Source organism: Doryrhamphus excisus, linkage group LG14 (genome assembly GCF_037039965.1).
Source record: "Doryrhamphus excisus strain RoL-2023G ecotype Guam linkage group LG14, RoL_Dexc_Guam_v1.1, whole genome shotgun sequence".
In the NCBI taxonomy this organism is placed as follows: domain Eukaryota; kingdom Metazoa; phylum Chordata; class Actinopteri; order Syngnathiformes; family Syngnathidae; genus Doryrhamphus; species Doryrhamphus excisus.
Genome location: NC_136370.1, coordinates 10,732,482 through 10,754,298, shown reverse-complemented (window position 1 = coordinate 10,754,298; position 21,817 = coordinate 10,732,482). Strand labels below are relative to the sequence as shown.

Sequence of the window (21,817 nt, the reverse complement as noted above, 5' to 3'; positions counted from 1 at the left end):
TTCATGACACGTCAAACACTTGCTGTCCTTACAGATTGCTATCATACCTCTTAAATTTGTCATACTTGTCTTACTTTATACCACACATATTTGGTATATCTTGGGGTTACTTAATCTTTCACATTTCACAATACCCATTTGATAAGTGTCAAAATTCCTGAATTTGACCATCCCACTATTTTTGCTTCCTATATTGTGGCAATACAATTCACTGAACAGCAGACAAAGCATACTTGTGCAAATTTTACACAAATGGTATTCCTTTTCCCATCTGTGACATTCTTTAACTGGATTCAGTCGTTGTGCCACCAACAATGGGCTGGCCACTGTTAATTGAAATGTTTGAATATACTGCCAAGAGAACCACAGTTACTATAGTGTTGCCAGCACCATATTCATTAAGCAAATGTCCTGTTCCATCATCCCAAAGGTTTTCTACTGGGATGGAGAACAAGTGACAGTGGAGGCCATTTAAATACACTGAGCTCATTGAGATGATCGGGAGACCAGTGCAGGATAAGATGAGCTCTGTGACATTCTCTGTTATGATCCGTCAAGTAGCCATTAAAAAAATGTAGTCTCTGAAGTCATTATAGGGCAGATGCGGTCAGCAAAATTGCTCAGTTGGGCTGCGGTGTTGAAAGTTATGTTCGCTTAGTGCTAAAGGGCCCACATTTTATGCTAAAACGCATCAAATGTTATCACCGGGAAAAAGTCACACATGCACAATTTGTTGTTCATGCCAGTTTCTTAGCTAAGCATCTGTTGGCCAGAGGAGGGAATAAAAAGTTATTTTGGTTGCATCGGCCTCTTTTAACTCTGAGTGTTACTTGGAGTGTATTTGAAAGGAAGATCTAAACGCAGATCAATGGCACAGTGGGCAACACAGACACAGCAGTCACATTTCCAACTGTCTGCATCAATAACAACGAAAGAAAAGTCAAGAAAAGGAGGGAGCCTATAGACTAAAAAGAGACCATTGCCCCTTTTCTACTCTCAAGCACCAGCAGGGATGAAATCCTGCGTCATGTTGACTCCAACAGAAAGAAAAGCAGATTAACAAAAATAAGCGGTACGTACAAGTAACGGGAAAATGTCTTCTGTACATTCATCTGTTGAAATTTAAACAGGGCTACATTTGGTGCAGCAGTTTAGCTGTAGCAGATGTACTGTTTTGCTAATTGATGCATTCACTACCCTTGTCCTATTTTACATTAAAGTCTGGAGGTGATATCCTCAAGATCAGTCAGAGGCTTGGACTGCACTTCTGACTTCATATCTATTTACTTAATTTGTTGTTAGATTTTTTTTTTTTAGTCCCCACATACATGGTCTCAAGTGACATTACATTACTCTTGGGACAACTGCAATCTTCTTCTTGAGATATTTGGATTTCAGAACAATATTTTTGGATGGAAAATGATGGAAAAAGAAATGATCATTTCCATACTCAAGGTAATACAGGAGTAGCCACTCCTGGAATAAAGAAGCACATTATGATCTCGGAGTGCCCAAATTCGTCTGCAGACCATAACCCAATTGATAAACTGTGGAGGAAGCTGAAACGTCAAGTTTCAGCCTTGAAGAGTATCTACATTTAGTAGGAATTATTGTAAATTTCAGGTCATGGAAGTGCTGAAGACCAACGCCCTGTGAAAATCCCATGTGACACCGCGTTCTCCCAATCATTAATCCTCTCCAGTGTGCTGCCGTTAAACCTCAAGTCTGACGCTAGCGTTGTGGTAAGGGGTATTGAAATGGGTTTTGTATCTGCGCCCTTACACCGTATTCATGTAATGTCAGACATAGTTAATGGTTTCTTTAACGTGTGTGTACGCACAAGATTCAAAATTTATGGTGTATACTTTATCTGGGAAACGATATAGCAGGAAGGAATGTTTACCCGGTCCCTGAGGTGGTTTGTGTTCCCCTCAGTCAGACCCATGGTGATGTAGCACAGTGCCACCCAGACGTTTTTGTTGCTAGTGTGCTGACCTGAACCCAATCCCTTAACAATCAGCAAGAAGTTGACCCTGCTGATTCGATGATTGCCTCTGTGTTTGCTAAGGATGCGTTGTCCTCTAGTGAAGGTGCTGTAAACAGCAGAGCGACTGAGCCTGAGAAGGACCCCACTAACCCACCAGTGCTCCTGACCTGTGAGGCTCTCTCAAAGCTCAAGGAAGTAACCCATCATTGGATAGATGTTGGTCTGCTGTTACAGAGAAGTCGCAATGTAATGTGAAGCGGCCATTTTTTGTGAAGCATGGTGTATTAATGAGACGATGGGTTACACCTTCACATAGTGCAGTCAACCATGCAGGTAATGATTTTGGAGTGGTATACCAGGTTGTGGTTCATACTTTGTATTGCCAAGAGGTGGTGCGGCTTGGACATGAGCACGTTTGTTCTGGTCATCTGGGCATAACCAAACTGTATCACTCTATACAATGGCAACCAGTGCTTGATGCGTTGGACCCTCCTGGCCCAAAGCTACGAATTGAAAATATTGAAAATCAAAGACAATAAAAGGAGCCGACAGCATTGTGGCTGACATGTTGTCCCATGGGTGAGACCTTTAATTTGATACGTCATACAGGTGGCATTGTTAGAATCATAAGGAGAAGGGGTTAATTCTTATGGGAGGGGTTGTTACGTCGGTATTTCTTTTTACACTTTTGTTACACCCCAATGTAGGACAAAAATAATATTCATTCATTCATTTTCTACCGCTTATCCTCACGAGGGTCGCGGGGGTGCTGGAGCCTAACCCAGCTGTCTTCGGGCGAGAGGCGGGGTACACCCTGGACTGGTCGCCAGCCAATCACAGGGCACATATAGACAAACAACCATTCACACTCACATTCATACCTATGGACAATTTGGAGTCGCCAATTAACCTAGCATGTTTTTAGAATGTGGGAGGAAACCGGAGTACCCGGAGAACACCCATACATGCACGGGGAGAACATGCAAACTCCACACAGAAATGGCCGAGGGTGGAATTGAACCCGGGTCTCCTAGCTGTGAGGTCTGTGCGCTAACCACACGACCGGCATGCAGCCCCCAAAATAATATATTGTAAAAAAATGATAAAAACTTTCTATCTGCGATTAAATGCAATTAATTCTGAGTTAACCATGGACAAAATGCGATTAATCATGATGAAATATTTTGATCGATTGACAACCATATAAAATATATTATATATAATATACAATATACCGTATATAATATATAATATTATATATATATATATAGTGCGAAACATAATAAACATAGTTTATGTTATAAACATAATTACATTTTTAAGGGAGCCTTTTTGTCCAAGTGTATGTACCTGATAGGCTACTTTGTTCCTGTGAATGCTAAATACCCCTAAGAAGACACTAATCCGTGGTTGGTCCTTAATCTCCTGCACACAGCACGACACTGCAGGCTGCGGAGCTTGCAGCCCAACTGCCTCTTTTACGCACACCCATTGCGCACTTTCCCCCTCCAAGTGTCTGTTTGCGTTAATGCGCTCCTATGCGGACTGACCTGTCTTTTTTTTTTGCCCGTCTATTTTTTGCTTGCCCATCCTCCTCCCAGCAGCTTCTGATATCCTTCCCAGTGTGCCACCCCGCTTTACCTATCTCCCGTTGAAGCCCGTTCAACTAAACTTCTCTCATCTCCGGATCTACCATGTCAATTGTTAACTCGTGATATCGGATGGACCTTTAGCAACGAGGAGGAAACATTTTCAAGGACATATTTTCTCACTATACTGCACTACGGAGTAAAAAAAAAAAAGTTGATTGGTAGCAACACTCGGAGAGAGCGCTTGGGAATTTATAGCAAAGCCCCCATACACACCATCCAAGTTATTTTTAATTCAAGGGGAACTACAAATATGCTGTGAAGCTCTTGGTGCAGGTTGGCTCTCAGAAAGTGCATCCTCCAGCGCATCAGAGTACCTTCTGGCGACATTTTTTTTTCCATCACGGAAGGCGCTGGAGTGACGAAGAGGAAGATAATATGCTGGTGGATAGGCAGTTTTTGGTTCTGCAGTTCGGATCCCGGATTGAGTAAATGGATGGAAGGGAGCGGCTGTAGCCCCGAACCAGGGCGACAATACACATCTATAGAGCCTGAGCTAACACATAATGGATACTCGTCCGTTTGAAAAGGTAGGAAAACACCTTATGTGCAAAGGTTCTGTCAGCCTCGCGTTACGAAATGTCTTTTTTCTGTCTGTTATGTTGCATTCCGTTTGCTTTCTTACGCGCTGTCGAGGGTGTTGGTCGTTTTGAAACGACTACTCTTCAACTGGGTTATGACAACGCTAAATGAGGTTAGCACGGTGTGAAAGAGGTGTGTTTCTGGATAATCACACATAACCCAATTGCAATGGGATCAGTACAACGGAGACTGCTTAGACTTATTCGAGTTCCTGGGGGTCTTGTTTTTGAGTCCTTGCTGTGCTTTAATTGTGTGCGCGGAAAGGTTGCTGCGTGGGAATCCGTGTATGTGAGGATGCGTGTGCCCGACGCATACTAATTCTGAGTGCGCTTTGTGGGTCTGCGAATTGTGCGTGCGTGTGAGAGAGAAAGAAGAGAGGGGAGGGGGTGATTAGCCCACTCGCTTCTAAATATCCCCCGTGTGATTAGAGTGGGCTATAACTTCTATTGAACTCGTAGTCTCTTCTCAGTCTGTTTATGCCATCGACGTGCTCACGATTGATCATGTTGACAAACTTAATGTCCCAGCTGAATAGCAGGCTGTGCGTGCGAATATTCGCCTACACTGCATCTGTATGTCTGGGTAAGGGATCGATAGCCCCCATGAGACTCCATGGGAAACAGTGTTATATGCCCCCCCCCCCCCACCCGCTTTAATCACCACTCTTATGTGAAGCAGTTCCTTGAAGGGTCGCAGCGACAAATCTCAGCCCGTAGGTCTAAGAGTGTTTCAGAACCATGGACAGTGCAGACAAGTGTGAGCTGCAGTGGGAGGGAGCACCTTGTCTACTTCAATGGGGCATTCATCTCCTCTACCCCCCCCCTCCAAAAAAAGGGAAAAAAAATACATCTGTTGAAGGGTTCATCTCCAGAATACCAGAATAGAGTGTAAAGGTGTCTTGTTAAAGCCCTGTTTTGAGGACCTTGTTGAAATTCATGAAAACAGAATTGTTGTTGCAAAAATGCCTCACTGACAAGTGCACTTTGCAGCACTGTTTAGTGGTAGTCATTCGGATTTGTGTCACTAAAGTGGAAGTCTCAACACAAGATACACAAGATACACAAGATACACAAGATAAAGGTGTGCCAACCAGGTGCAACACAATGGGAATAGATGAATAAAATGTATAAATTGTTATTTACATGTGCGCAAAACTAGTGCATGGGCCAAGGAAGAAATGTGGTGATATGAATAGGTACATTTTACTGTCTGAGTCACAAAAGCATCAGTTGAACCATTCTAATAGCACCACCCTTCTGGTCTTTGATCTTCCATGAACAGAAAGTAGGCTGCAAAATAACAAGCAAACACAAATACAAACTGCGCGTTTTTCATGGCATTGTAGTTCTTTATGGTCATGGTAGCTTTCTGTTTTTGACAACAAATCTAACTGTGGTAAAAGACTTATGGACAGTACTGTATGTCAAATTCAATGTGCGCTGGAATGAAAGATGCCACTGGCTTAAGTTAAAGGGAGTGATTGCAGCGGGCTCCTCCAGCTGCCCAGAGGGAAGCAACATTCAAATCCACTGCTCACATTATATTCCACCTCTTTGGTCTTGGGGTGAGCTGGCACAACACACATAAGTGCACTCGATAAGTTGATGATAATGATAGCAATTTGGCAAAGCTTAGCTAATCATTGAATGTTTAGCAACACCTCCCTGAGACTGTTTTGTGTGAGCGTGTATATGCGCCACGGACATGGATGTCAATACCAATGGCCCTGAGTAAGTTATTTTATTTGGGTTAAATGGAAATTTAGGACAGTTTAATTTGTATGTGTAATATGTAAATATATACTTTTTTTGTACCATGTATTCTTTCAAAAGAGTTTTTAAACTATTTAATTTAGACCAAATTACATACAGTCTTTTTAAGTTAATTATCAACATCAAATCTTAAACCTTGCATACTGTTTGGATGAAATGTGACCAGCTCTAATATATTTACAGGCTGAACGTTGATGACTTCATCCAGAGGTTGAAATATGCCTTGGCACAGACAAGATTTGCATCTGGAGGCAAAAGTAATGAAATAATTTACAAATGAGCACATTCAAATAAATTTGGATAGCAGTGGTGGTGGTGGGGTTTATATACATCATAAAGATACCTAAGCTGTAATTTCAGTGACAGACTTCATGGCAGCAAGACTTAATGTGTACCATGCCCTTGATCCAATCTTCCATGAGGAGGAGGTGATCATAATTTGGATGAGGATGTGTCAGTACAGGAAACTGATGAGGAACTCAGCAGGCAGCAAGGCACACTTTGTCTGTTTGTCTGCACACTTTGTCTCTTCGCTTCCAGATCAAGCTGCAGGGAGTATGAATGACAGCAGTAAATGTCGTTCAAATGAGTTCAGGACCAACAAGACTGGCTGTCAAATTCCCCATCTTTTCCTCCTTCTAGCCATTAAAAAAAGTACATGTAACTGCCATGACATCCATGTAATCAGTCATTATGGTCAACAATGGATGTGACTAACCTCCGACATGGAGCTTCTCATACTGGTGTACACGGGTCCTGAGGTGAGACTGCATCTAGAGGGGCCACCATGTCCCCGGAAATATTCTGGATAGTATTAGCAAGGCTTGGATTTCTCAGTTGTGACACCTTCATGCCACTGACAAACTGGCAGCAATCAAGAATGCCCGGAATAAGTGGTTGGATGTCTCATGTACAACACTTGGTTGGGCAGTTTCACATCCAGTACACGGTACTGTGTAACAGTACAACATTTTGTCTTAAATTGAGTGTTGTGAAACTTCATTAATACCTTCATTAATGTGACTATTTAGACATTTGAAATATATTGGTCATTTCAAATGAAGGGAAATCTTGTCTGGATCTAAATTGATCCCAACCAGAAACTGTGAAGCACAAAGTACGGCCAGTATATAAGGCAGAGGTGTCTGACATTTATCACCGTTAGAGCTACTTGGGTTTTATTAATAAGACTGGCAGCATTTAATTGTCTCTCAATGTCTCTCAAGCAGTGGAGCCATTCTGTATTAATTTGGCATTTAAGATGTGCATAAAGTCATAACTGAACACTTATAAAAACACAAAGAAAGTAAATGCAAATATTCTTTCATCAGTTGGGGAGCAACTCAGAATCAGGTAGCAAGGGATGCTTGCGAGCTACCTATGGGACACCTTTGATATGAGGGTTCATTTGCAAATTGACTTTACAATTCGACTGTACAAGTATACCTTTGCTAATTTTTACAGTTAATATTTACTAATCTCTGGCTGCATACCTCATACCAATCTTAATACGTAAACATAATAGCCTTTTTTAAAGCTTTTATATTTGCACTATAGCATTTTACTTTTTGACCTTTCTACTTTGATGTTGATGTTCTTGCAAAATAGGGAAAGCATCTGGGACTGTTTCATTCCTTCTCATTCGGTTTGCTTGCATTGTTATTCTGGTCTTTTGTTTCTCATTGCCAGCAGTCAAAACAAAATCATCCCCCATGCTCATCTGGTATGCTGAGATCACTGTTTTCAATGTGTGATGCCAAAATGATGCAGCAGGGTTAATGCCCTTTGTCGAGGTTGCACGGTGAAATTGATAGGCCTGCTTTGACAGATGAGAGAACCTGCTATCACAGGCAAGTGCAATTTACGAATACAGCAGATGGATGCAGACAATGCTTTCTGAAGTAGGCCAGTTTTACCTTGGGGAGAGACTTTACATGCAGAAAACACATAAGGTTAGAAAAGTTGTTCTTTTCAATGTTAAATCATCAAAGAAAAGGTCATAACTGACAAGTTATAGTTTCCATAACTCTATATAGCTATTATTGCACGCAAGGATCCCATGTACTGTATATGAGTTGGGCAGATTAGGTTAAAAATAATTTGTTATAGTTAGTTGTTACTATGAAGTAATTGGATTAGTAATGGAATTAATTACTCCTTCAAAGATGTAGTTTCCAGGCAAAGTGCAAGTTGGACCTTTACGGTGCTGGAACTGATTGCTGCTGTTGACGTTGTAATGTGTGCATTGAGTTGAGTAGGTTTACTCTTCTTGAGTGAGCTGTGCTGGGAGCTAAATGGAAGCTAGTTTGTTGGATGTGCACTTCTAAGCAATGTGCTTGTAATTGTGTGCGTGCAACCTAGGCTCGCAGACTAGTACGTTTGCTTTCACTTGTGTTCATGTCTTATATTGACTGAATATACAGTTTGTACTGTGCATGCATTTATTTGTGTCATACGAGTGCTATTGAGCTGCTTTCATTTGCATTGTTTGTAATTACATGTGTTCCTATTGTTTTGACCACAACATTTATTGTTAATTTAGCCCAACCACCTGCACAATAAAGATGATTAAATGATTCTCTGACCAGAATCTTTCCATGGTGTTCCAGCTCTAAAGGAACCACTACTCCTTTCTTAACATTGGTCTTTCGAGCCGGATAGAGCCCCACTTCTAAACACGATGGAGTCATCACATGTTGGCTCACAGCAGCCCTCTGTCAGACCCAAGAGGGAACGTTGACGCCACAGTCCTTCTCTCTTAGCTGCCTGGCGCCCAAGCCTCCTCACTTCCTATAGGACAATACAGTGAGCCAAGGTCAACCACTGTTTGGAGTGCGTTAAGCTATTGGTCATGTGCTCCTTCATGAGCAAGAGACCCCTTAGAGCTTAGAGAAAAACCTTAAGGAGTTAAGACAGGCGACTTTCTTTGTGATACACTATTCAGTGCATGAATATTCCTACTGACCAAATTGACCACAGGGACACAAAAATGCTGTATCAGTGAAAATGTGAAACTTGAGAACACCAGAAGTTGTGGGGTAGGGTTTTTTTTCCAACTCAGCACTTATGGAACATTGCAAGGCCCTAAAGATTAAAACCATAAGACACCCAGTCCCATTTGCATCACTGTCTTCCTTTTTTGCTTTTCCAGACACAAAAGTGAAAAGTGAGAGCTGTTGTTAGAGGTTTCACCTTTATGGTTTTCCCACATGAATTCCGTTGTTGCTACTCTTGACCCCTTCGATGAAATTGAGGGATCATTCATCACAGTCAGCGGTTCTAGCTATAGAGCCAGTGCAAACTGCAAGTAATTGTGTTAGTTTCAATTTGTTTCGGCAGTGTTCTTGTCCAGTAGTTGTGTTGTTAAAGGTATTGTTCTTGTTTAAGCAAATATACTTATGTACGGTTAGTTCCACGTATGCTTGAGATGTGTTATTAGTAGAAGGGAACTTGGTTAACATCATTAATTTCACTGAATCATTTTTTTACCATAAGAGATAATGTAAATCCATTCCAAATGTACATTAGTCGGTTCTGTCCTACCCCTACAAATTGTTATTAAATAGATTCACCTTCACTTAAGAGCTGAGGAGGGATTTGTGGTTTCTGAGTTTCAGTGTTTCTGTGTTTTTGGAGCTATTTTCCCCTAGCTGTGTTTCTCAAAACAAATCCACCCAAGGTGATAGATCAGACTAAAACTCAAAACAAAAAGAGCCATCACACTGCCTCGGTGTCGGACACAAGGGTCTTGCCTTGAACTAGGTCTGGGGTGTGGACTTGACAGCTGCTGGATCTCGACAGCTCATTGTGCAAATCATCTGCTTGTTAAGATACGGAATGTCAGCTCTCAAGTGGGTAAGGAGCTTGATATTGTGCATGAGCTTAAACATATTGGATCTTGTTCAGGTGTATGAAAAAATAGATGGATTGGACTGTTCGAGGGCTGCACGGCGGAGTGGTTAGATTGCCGGCCACACAGCGAGGAGACCCGAGTTTGATTCCACCCAAGGTTTGCATGTTCTCCCCATGCGTGCATGGGTTTTCTCCGGGTACTCCGGTTTCCTCCCACATTCCAAAAACATGCTAAGTTAATTGCTGACTCCAAATTGTCCATAGGTATGAATGTGAGTGTGAATGGTTAAGAGCTGTTCTGGTGCTTCCCTGATAAGGTGATACCAGCCATTTCCAACCAGGAAGGGAGCTTAGAACACTTCACTTCTCTTAGACTGCATTTCCTTGCAATCCAGACCCCCACCCCCACCCATCCAGATAAGCGGATCACGATGAAAGGATCCTCCTTGTTCTTCACTCAAGGAAACTAAAAAAAAATAATGGTGCAAAACAGCTATAATAATCTGCTATTATTTTTCTTTATTGAATATTAACAATATTGTTTGTTTTGTTGTTGTTGCTGATGTTTCATTCAGCCAAGGTCGAAGCTCAAATCAGTAAGTCATATACTGAACCATTCAACACAAAACGGAAGGGGAGGTCAAAGGTAAACTTTTTTCCCTTATACCGTACTTATTTTCCCACTGCTACTTAGTGATCGTCCTTTGAGGATTATAAGATATAAGACACTTTTACTGCAGGAGATATGACAAGTGTGTTTCCCCTTGTGAGCTGACGTGTGAGCTCATTTGTGCACAAGGCGCATAAGAATAAATTAACTGGCTGTTTAAATTTGACACACAGCATGGATCTTTTGAAAATTAATTTGCTTGTACTTTTAAACACCCAGCAGGTCACACGCACATGTGATTTGTGATACCGCTGATTTGCTTTCAGATCCGATACTGATCCGATAGCATAGTACAGCTCATAGCATAAATAATAGCATACAAAAATCTGAAGACAATATGATATGAAATAAGTAAAATAGTAAATCCATTAAAATCCTTCCCCATTGTTGAGAACTACTACAACAATGAAAACATTCACATTTGGTTCTATTTATGATGATCCATCATTTCATTACACACTTGTGGAAGGAAAGTAGTTACCACCAACTGTGCATCATTTGACACACAATATCAAAAATGTATTATGTGTAATGTATGTATAGTGATATAGGTTACATTACCTCAAAAAATGAGTGGAAAACAATTGGCAACAGTTAATATGCCCCTAGTTTCAAACTGTCCTTAAAGTTGCTTGCATCACTTTGGCAATTGAGCATTCTACTAAAAAAAACAGACTAAATTTGAAAAACTGGAATTCCCACACATGTTCACACTGCTTTGGATAAATTAAGAATGCCTTGAAGCAGACATTGATGGCTTGAAGCAGAGTGACGTCTTCTGATGTCTTTCCAGCAATGATGACAAAGACCTGAGATGTTTGATGATGGTCATTTCCCAGTGTCAGGGTACAGGGGGATGCTATTGAGGCTGTGGCCTCACAGAGCTCCTCCACCATGTTTGTTCCAGGCTAAAAAAGAAACTATGAAAAAAGAAAAAAACTCGAGTACAGTAGAATTCAAAAATAGACATTGTGAGAATAATTATTGTAGTGATTGTTTTAAACGGGACCTATTATGCTTATTTTTCAAACTTTTTGTATTGAGTTGTGGTCTCCTATAGAACAGCTACACACAATAACCCACACAGAACACTTTTTCGTTTTTTCAGAATCTGCACTTATTCCAGTTGTATTTCCTTTTTGATTTGTGCTTCCTGCCAAAGGGGTCTGTTTTAATTCATTCCACCCACAGCCCGCCTCCGGGCGGTCACACGCCTAAAGTGCTTGAACCAAATAAGAAGTTGGAAAATGTAAGAGAAATTGATGAAAAAAGGAGCATTTGTCTTCATGTCAAGCTTTATTTCTTGATTTCTCAGTTCTTGAGAAGCACTGACTTAGACCAATTCAACAGATAAAACAGATAAAGCAATGTCAGGCTGGGACTTGATTGGCTGACCCAGAAAAGGGGGTTAGCCAATTCGGGAATTGCTATGGTAGGTAAACCCAATTAGACAAGAGAGAAGGGAGAAAACACAAAGTTATTCAGGTTGCAACCATGAACCCAAATAACAAAAACATAAACTATAGATAGAAATGCAGACTGATGTATGCACTATTTTATTTTTAATGATGGAAACATGTCTAGATGGCAGGATATTAAATGACATAAAAATATACACAACATAACTAAACAGATAGCGATAATAAAGAGCCATAGTGTTGCAAGAATCCCCACAGAAACATTTTCAGGCCTTGTAATTTTTGTTATTTTCCGTTTCTGAATAATTAAAAGGAAATTAAGATTGCATTTAACCCACTTGCATCAGTAAACACACAAGCAGACAAACCTGCAGCACTTCAGTTGCTTCCTTTACTTGCTAGTGAGCAGCGGGGCCCCAAGGTTGGGAACAAAAATGCTTTCGCTCCAGAGATCTAAAATGAAGAGCTCGTCATGCCGCTGTGGAGTGATAAGATTCAGGCTCTGCTGGGGATGTCACGGCTGTGAAGAAGCTGTAATTTATAGAGGATTTGAAAAGCTTATCTTCGCAGGGCTATGAGCAAAATAAAGAAATATTAGTCAAAAACAGTTCAGTATGCCACTGTCTTTGGTGAAGTGCAGTGTAAACATTGTACTGTTTTTTTTCATGACAGTACTGCTTATTATTTGATGGATTTGATGCGAGCGAGCAATTCAAATACAGTGGCAAGACACTAGAGAGATGGAGTAGAATATTTTAGAGCTCAGACTAATGAATTCAGCAAGTAAGAAGTTATGTTCGGAAGTGCAATACATGCAGAAAACTGATTGTCTGGCTTTTCTCTTTGTTTATTATATAATACTCTTCTTCGCAGGTTACGAAATCCTGATTCAGATCAGCAAAGTGTACACTTACAGTACATGTACCAGCTTTGGGAACACAAACACTTTTGTCATTAAAGTTTCAGATAAGGAATAACCCTCCTTTTTTTTGCGTAATCCATCCACCCATCCATTTTCTACTGATTATCCTCACAAGGGTTGCGGGTATGCTCGAGCCCATCCCAGCTGACTTCAGGTGAGAGGCGGGGTCCACCCTGGACTGGTCACCAGCCAATCACAGGGCACATATAGACAAACAACCATTCACACTCACATTCATACCTATGGACAATTTGGAGTCACCAATTAACCTAGCATGTTTTTGGAATGTGGGAGGAAACCGGAGTACCTGGAGAAAACCTACGCATGCACGGGGAGAACATGCACTCCAAACAGAGATGCCTGAGGGGGGAATCGAACCCAGGTCTCCAGTCAACTTTAAAACATTTAAAACAAGTGTGATGAAAAACTAACTAATTATTAAACAGTATAAACCTTATTAAGTAAAATCTGCTTGGTGCAGAGAAACATTAATGAAATATATTTCTACATTAGACTTATTTTATCTACCGATTGCTAAGCTGGAGACTAAGGGATTACATTTTCAGCAATCGAATGCCCTGATGCTAAGGATATGTTAATCTATGACTATGACAGACAAATGTACTTGGTGACTATTAATACATTTTTTGTAGTAAAAACAAAAACTAAAAGTAAGAGAGAAGTCACGCATTTTTGGCATTTTTGCTGTAACTTGCATATTGCAGTATTTCTCTGATTTTGTAGTCTTTCTTTGTGAAATGCATCCAGTGGCATCACATAATGTTAATTTCATAACATTAGTTTGAGGGCAGAGCTGCTGCATATATCAATATTGGTTGATATTGGTGAAGAACTGCTAAACAGTATCGATTTGAAGGCCAATATTAAGTATCTATTGAAAAAAACAATTTACATATACAGTATCAGAAAAGGTTACATTGCACTGCCCTGTCTGCAGTATCTGACTGCAGCAGAGAGAACATCAGGATGACTCATTTAAATCAGAACGTCATTGAGAAAGTCAGAAAGAGGCCGTGTAAATACACAGGACTTGATGGAAGCTGTCCTTTGTGCCAATAGATGGTAATCACATGAGCCATGGGTGGAGAGAGAGGCTGGGGAACTTTATCTTGGCCATGGGAAGGATGTAAATCTTAGGACACATCATCAGTACGCAGTGTACCTTTGAATCAGTAGGTGTTTCGGCCTTTCACCACTAGACACCCTCATCAAAAGCGGCCAACTACAGGGTAATTGAGCCTGAGCACATGCCCAGTTATAAGTAGAATTGGGAGGAGGCAGTCAGATCCCAAAATCCCTTCACACCGTATCGTGGGTAAGAGGAAGAAGAGGGTGGGTTTCGAATTCTATTATGGTCGTCAGGTGAGCACCCTCCTTCATTGGTGTTTTCATGATAGTCCTATGACACCTTCAGAGAGAAACCTACAGTATTGTTGCACTGAAATGGGCCAAATTGTCCCTACATGTGTCCTTCCATTCTCTGCTGTAAACATATCCATCATCCACCACTGGTCGGTGTGCCGCATTTCATTTTAGCTGGCTAACTTCAATTCCATTTAATCATTTTCAACGCACTTCAATCACGCCATTGGATGTATGTTCCAGATTTCTGCACAATCGTCAGTCTGAAAAATGGCATTGGTGTAGCTATGAATGCTCAGTTTTGGTTTTAAAGTTCCCCATGCTTTGTAAAAAAAAAAAAAAAAAAAAGCAGTCTTTGTGAAGAATATGTCTCAATAGAGCTTGAAAGTTGAAGTACCCTCTCAGCAGCAGCATCTTTGATATAGTTATAGCTATTCCTTTAATCGTGTCATAGATTTTCTCTCCTGATTTGTCTGTTTATGTGTTTATGTTTTTATTGTCTGTCCTTACACAAACTAGTTGGACAGTCTGAGTCAGCAAGGATGCTGGATGCATATATACAGTGTATTAGAAGAATAGAATCGTATTTATCATCACATTACTTTTATTGATTCAACTTTGTATCTGAATGCTGAACATATGTCTATATATTTGCATTTAGTATTTCAGGTTTTTAATGTTCGTCCTTTGTAATTTGTATTTTTGGTTATAAATAGGCATGTATTCTAAGGCATCTTTGAATTGAAGTAACATTTGAGTATCTCAAATACAGTCACCGTATTATTCACAGCTACTTACTGCTTATTTAATGACTGCCATGTTGTGGTCAGAGGTAATGAACATGCAGACTCAGATCCTTATTGCTTTAAAGTTGTCACCTCTGCTAATTAGTAGCGCTAAATCCTTATCGCTGCAGCAGTTTATAGCACATCTGAAAGGTCGTTATTCAATTCAAGTGGAAAGTGGCTGTAACTTTCTTTTAGCACAACTCATCACTTCCCGCAAGAACCTTTAAAAGAGGGGCAAACATTGACAGTGAATCATAGCATATAATCTTTTTTTTCAAAATGTCATAGATGTCCGTCCTCGGAAAAAAATTCAAAGCAATAAAAGCATGCTAAAACAGAGCAAATACCTGTGTTTTTGGCTAATAATCCCTTTAAAAGGCACTGGGAAATGCAGTTATTAGTCATACCGAAATACACATGTAATAGGAACAGGTAAAGGCCAAATGCAAGTCCATAGAATTCTGTTTGAGAAGGTTACATTTGTAAATATTTCTCCCCGGGGTGCAAATACAGTAAAGGCTGTACTTACTATTAAAGTCTTAAGTGTAGTAAAATCTGGTCACAGCACATAAATATTGTTTATTTTGTTTCCACTATGGCTAGCCTGGAGCTCAGTTTTGCCATTGTGAAGAGTGGTTTCGTCACGGTTGCAGTCATGGCGTAGCAGTCCAAAGCAATAATAAATGCATCAAACTGTTGTCCGTGGTAACAGCCGCTGGAGTATGTGGCACACCTAGCACACAAAATATATTTCTCTAAAGCAGTGAATGTTGGTTTACAAGTGAGCTCAGGGGAAGTTACGACAGGCTGTTAACATCACGAGCTGGCGAAAAAAAAAGAGTGCTTGATTGACTCACCAGCACAGTACGGGTAATCTCACTAACCTTTTAATTATCAGTTATCTGAACTATTTTTTTAATGTTATCGAATTGTCGGTATGACGTCATAATTCCTTGTGGTTGCTGTTTACATTTTACATGTCAACAATGGCAAGCAAGCAAAAAGCTCGATTCCATGAAAAATAACAATAAAAATGTAAACTACAGGTTGTCATGAAAAAGTCCTCCAAACACCATTAGGGGAAAACAAGTCAAACGTTCTGTCAGTCAGTTGTCGTCATCCACACATTGCAGTCATTAATCCATTCTTCAGCTCCAAGACTTCTATGACAACATGGGAGATGTCACCAGGTCGGAATGGTAGAAAGCTATCATTTGAGCCAACCTGCCGAGTGAGTGTTGCCTTTTACATGAGATGCCTTGCAATGAAAGACAAAAAAAAAATCCTCTTGCAACCTCGATTTTAATGAGCAGGTACCATCCATATCTCCCCTGCAGGCTTACTTCTGTCTCTCCTTTTGAGAAAACTCTTTTTTGTCTCACCTTTACATTCTGAGAGATGTAGCTGAGTCTGGTTGTGAGTCTGATTCATGGTGATACTTAATTCAAGAATTCCCACCAGGAAGAACACTTCAGGGGTATTCAAAGTTGAATATAAAATCTAATTTTAGACATTACTTTTTTCGGGGTTATGAGAACTATACAACCTTTCTAGGAATCCTGGTCATAGAAAAGGATGGGAACTGCTTTAATACAGCATAGTAGCGACAGTAGAAACCCACAAGGACAAGAATAGATGGCTAGCATGCTACGATCACATGGTATAAATCTGTATAAGAAGCACAGGAATCCTGGATGCCTTTGTCATGCATGGTTAAATTAAACACATACGGGCATTTGCATATTTGAATGTATGGTAATGCTCTTTGCTGATTAGATGAATGCAAATATGGGTGCAGGAGTACTTTGTCTTTCACTGTTTTTTTCACTGCATATAGTTATTTAGAACCTGGCAAGCATTACATCACTGTGTCAATGCAAATGCATGGATATTACTTGGATGCATTTATTTTCAAATTATAATAAATATAAAGTCATATTTCACAACAATCCTAGATCAAGGTTGCTTGTGGTATAAAAATATCTGGGTGATTTTAATTTTTAATAGTTATTGGCCCATTTACGGCTGCACGGCGGTTGAGTAGTTAGCACGCAGGCCTCACAGCTAGGAGACCCGAGTTCAATTCCACCCTCTGAATTTTTTTTTTTTTCATGTTTGCATGTTCTCCCCGTGCATGCAAGGGTTTCCTCCCACATTCCAAAAACATGCTAGGTTAATTGGTGACTCCAAATTGTCCATAGGTATGAATGTGAGTGTGAATGGTTGTTTGTCTATATGTGCCCTGTGATTGGCTGGCGACCAGTCCAGGGTGTACCCCGCCTCTCGCCCGAAAACAGCTGGGATAGGCTCCAGCACCACCCGCGACCATCGTGGTAGAAAATGAATGAATGAATGGCCCATTTACACTATGTCACGGCACTATACTCCTTGTAAGGCTCCTCAATCACATGATCACACACACATGGAGTGTTGTTGTCATTGAATTTGTGTCCTGCATGAAGTGGCACATTTTCAAGATCTCAGCTTACTGGTTGGCAGGTCAAACAGGTTCCCTCATTTTCATTAAGGCAACATCGATGCCCCCATGTTTGGCAGCACGCCTCCTGTATCTTGTCGCCTTACTGTCGGAGTATGGAGTGGGTAGCCACAATGGACACCCAGCTACCTGGTTTCCCAAAGTACATTTATACTGTTACAAAGTGTGATGTTCTGTAGGGGATTGTGACACAATATCATCTGCAGGCAGAAAAACATGACATATAATTGTTGTTAACATGGACAGCATCTGATCTGATGAGTACCTTTTTTCCAAGTTTCCAACTTTGACTAAACTTTGTGTCCAAGAGAAAAAGGAGGTTACCTGTCAAAAAGTTGCTGTGGCTCCTTTAATTTTCTGCTGAATGCAATGAGGTTAGCAAAACACGCAGTCCTGGCCTCTTGTTGGAAGGGGCACTTGTCGGGTGCTATTATGAGCAGCAGTTATCGGGTCAAACACTGCGCCTGCTGCAGGCTAAATGGTGTGCATGCTGGGACGATTGGCACTCACCTCTCTTCCTGAATGCCTTTTTGTTTTTTTGTCTCTTTTGTTTAGCAACAATCGAGACCAGAGAGCAGCACACACTGCTCATCATCAAGTCGCTGACAACCTCTAGCAGAGCTGCCGCATGAAAAGTAGACTTTAAAAGAAAAGGCCCTCGGTGAACTTTGATGAAGATGAATGAGTCCTTATCTGACACAGGCATGGGAATAGGAGACAGGCAAGGAGGTTCAGCTATTGGATGAGGAAAACTGTGTATATATTGTGAAGCCGTTCCCAACTATTTTGAATGAAAATGATTAAATGAGTGCCCCACAGTGGCCAAGAGTTGAAAGACCTTGGTTTGAATCTCCGCTTGGCATTTCTGTGTGGACTTTGCATGGGCACTCTGATTTCCTCCCACATTACAAAAATATGTATGTTAGGTTAATTGCCGACTAAGGTCACTCTGAAATTGCTTGACTTCCAAAATTGAAATTCATTCATTCATTTTTTACCACTAAGCTGGAGCCTATCCCAACTGTCTTCGGGTGAGAGACTGGGTACACCCTGGACTGGTCGCCAGCCAATCACAGGGCACATACTATAGACAAACAACCATTCACACTCACATTCATACCTATGGACAATTTGGAGTCGCCAATTAACCTAGCATGTTTTTGGAATGTGGGAGGAAACCGGAGTCCCCAGAGAAAGCCCACGCATGCATGGGGAGAACATGCAAACTCTACATAGAGATGCCCGAAGGTGGAATCAAACTCAGGTCTCCTAGCTGTGTGGCCTGCGCGCTAACAACTCTGCTGCCGTGCAGCCCCCAAAATTGAAATGTATTCCATAAAAACCGTGACAGCGTTTAAGAAACTTTGTCTTTGAAAGTGCTTTGATTTTTACAATATATTGTAATGTAAAATGATTTAAACTGTCATTACCATTATCAAGTGGTCTCATAATAAAGCACCACATCATATTTCAGTGAACACCTTCACTCTGCCAGTTGAAGAAAAGCTCCCCTCACTTGCTGCCATTACTTTAACTGGATCCATGGCTTGTTGCCAGACTCAATATTGTCTTTTCTGATAGTGCTGCTCATTATGTTGGTCGACAGAATGAATAATATGCACAGGCACAAAGCCACTGACAAGCATCCTGTCAAAAGTCATAGAACGCATTCAGCTGGAAAGAATGAAAGAATTAATTTGATAATTATAGCTTTAAAACTTGTGTCTGTTTGGCTTGCGGTATGCAATAGTGTTGGGTCGGTCGCCAACAAAATGGCTCTTCACTCTGTGAAGAAGTGAAGGGGCCATTTGTTTTCTTTTTTTTGTTACCAACTTTCATTTCTGCTAGAAACATTAGTATTAGTAACTAATGTCCACCGGTGATCCGCCGGGCTTATTATGTTGCTCAGTCAAATGTAACAAGCATAAATAGAGCAGCAAGGGTTCAGGCAACTCAAAATCTCTATGCTACAATATCATATGGCGTAGTTCAGAATCAATATTAATCTAATAATGTGACAAAAAATCTACTCACTAGAGATGCCAATGTGTCTGTCAGTGTAAAGTGGCTTAACAATTTTTAACTGATCAGCCAATCAGAGGATGAAAAAGTACTGGAGGATCTGATTAAAAATTTTGAGTGGCTAAAAAAAAAAAAAAAAAAAAAAAGAACAGTGACAGGGGGCCAGCACTCTTGATTCTGAAGACCCTGGTCAGATTACATTGATATCTGATTGGACTAACAGATAAAATGTAGTTCAGTCAAGAAACACGCTACAAAATAATAATGACAGACTGGTGGCAATATATTTCAACAAGTATTTTATGGAACAAGTACTAGAATTTAAATTGTAACTGTGCGTCAGTGCTTCTGGTAGTGGGTAGACCAGCATTGTATGTCCTACAACAATGTCACAAAATCATGTTGAAACAAATTCATTCATTCATTCATGATGGATGTCTGTAGTTAATTCAACTGTAATTAAAACAATGCTGGAATAGTGGACTCATTAATTTCAGACAGTCTGGCCCCGCTATTTCTGCAACAGGAGCTGAGACTGTGTCAGTGATGTACAGGGCAGCGTGCCCAGTCAGAGGGAAGAACACAGATGATGTTTTCCCCTTGGACAGCATGGATTGACTGATTTGGGTACTTGCCTGTTTTTGCTTCCTCTCTTTGGTGATTTTCTACATTGATCTCAGGCCTGAACTCTTAATTTCTTTAAATAGTTTTAAATGTGATTAGCAAGTTGACCGATCATACTTTGATACGGTGGAGAGTTCCACTCCAGCTCTTGTTTTAGAGTAATTTTGCTGTATGTGTGGCATGTGGTTAGCAAGTTTCCCTCATGGCCAGATGGTTCTGGGTTCTCAGCTCAGTTTGGATCTGTCTATGTGGAGTTAGCAAGTACTCCCCACTGAGTTTCTTTGGATAATTTGGCGTTACATTTAAACTACCTATAATTTTCCACAATGCAATTCAAGGCCTTGCTATTTCTATCCAATTCATTCATTCATTTTCTACCGCTTTTTCCTCACGAGGGTCGCGGGGGGTGCTGGAGCCTATGCCAGCTGTCTTCGGGCAAGAGGCGGGGTACTGGTCGCCTGCCAATCACAGGGGCACATATAGACAAACAACCATTCACACTCACATTCATACCTATGGACAATTTGGAGTCGCCAATTAACCTAGCATGTTTTTGGAATGTGGAGTACCCGGAGTAAACCCATGCATGCACGGGGAGAACATGCAAACTCCACACAGAGATGGCTGAGGGTGGAATTGAACCCTGGTCTTCTAGCTCTGAGGTCTGCGCGCTAACCACTCGACCACATCGAACATCAGCTTATCGTGTCCTGAAAAACAACCTCCAGTGTCCTTTATAAATTGGTAAATGATTGCATTAATAAGCATCACAGCATTAGATTAGGTCCAATTGTTACTGTTAAAAATTGTAAAATTTAAACAAAACAGGTCAGGTCAGTTCAGTTCCTTCAGCATTATAATTATTATAATTATAATATCACAATTCATTCATTTTTTTACCATTGATACTTTTCATGCAGGTTTTAGGATGCAAGCACTGGGCCACAGAGGCTGAATTACATGTGGTAACCATGTTTTCTCTGTGCTGTCCATATTTGCATTGATAATCTAATTTAACATGTTCAGAGTTGTAATTTGTAATATGATGGATCTGGATATAGCAGTGCAGGTACTGAATTTTCTTTGAGCCATTCACTCACTGATTTTGCATGTGCCAAATCTTCCAGTCTTGGCAGAAGTGTGTGGGCTTACTTTGAAATGAATTAAACACAGAACTGTGTTGGCTCTTTTGGGTTGCTGCCATATTTGTGTAAAATAAAAACAAAATGTAGCCAAATTTAACATAAAAAGTCAACCAGAGTTCACATATCTGTATATGAGTGCTGTCTGCTCAATATTGTTCATATCACGTGACTCATCACAAGCAATTGAATATACTTGTGCTGAATGAATGTCATCAATTTGCCTACTGGTGATGTTAGTTGCCATTATATTGATCCTATCCTTGACTGGCTTCAATAATTTCCTGTTTACTTTTTAATTTGGAGAATAGCTGCACTGATGTTTCTATGAACTATTCTTTCATGTATTCTCCATCTGAGAACGGCTTCCTCCTTCTTATGATCTCAGCCACACTAGCAGCTGTAATTGAGTTTGGAGTGTTTATCCACTCCACTGTAATTTTTCGCCACATATCAAGCACACTTGTAAGCCAGCGTCGTTGGCAGTGACGGAAAATGAATATGTCCAT

The 21,817-nt window shown here is 40.6% G+C and overlaps 1 protein-coding gene across 2 annotated transcripts in view; it reads left to right on the top strand.

Annotated features, from left to right (window-relative positions):
- The first annotated feature begins 3,470 nt into the window (after positions 1–3,470).
- LOC131140021 (leucine-rich repeat and fibronectin type-III domain-containing protein 2) overlaps positions 3,471–21,817 on the top strand; it is a 100,567-nt gene continuing 82,220 nt past the window's right edge. Inside the window, exon 1 of one of the 2 annotated variants that reach the window (XM_058090069.2) lies at positions 3,471–4,166. The gene's annotated coding sequence lies outside the window, so the exon portion shown is untranslated. The remainder of the gene's footprint in view (positions 4,167–21,817) is intronic. The other variant, XM_058090067.2, reaches the window with a different exon arrangement.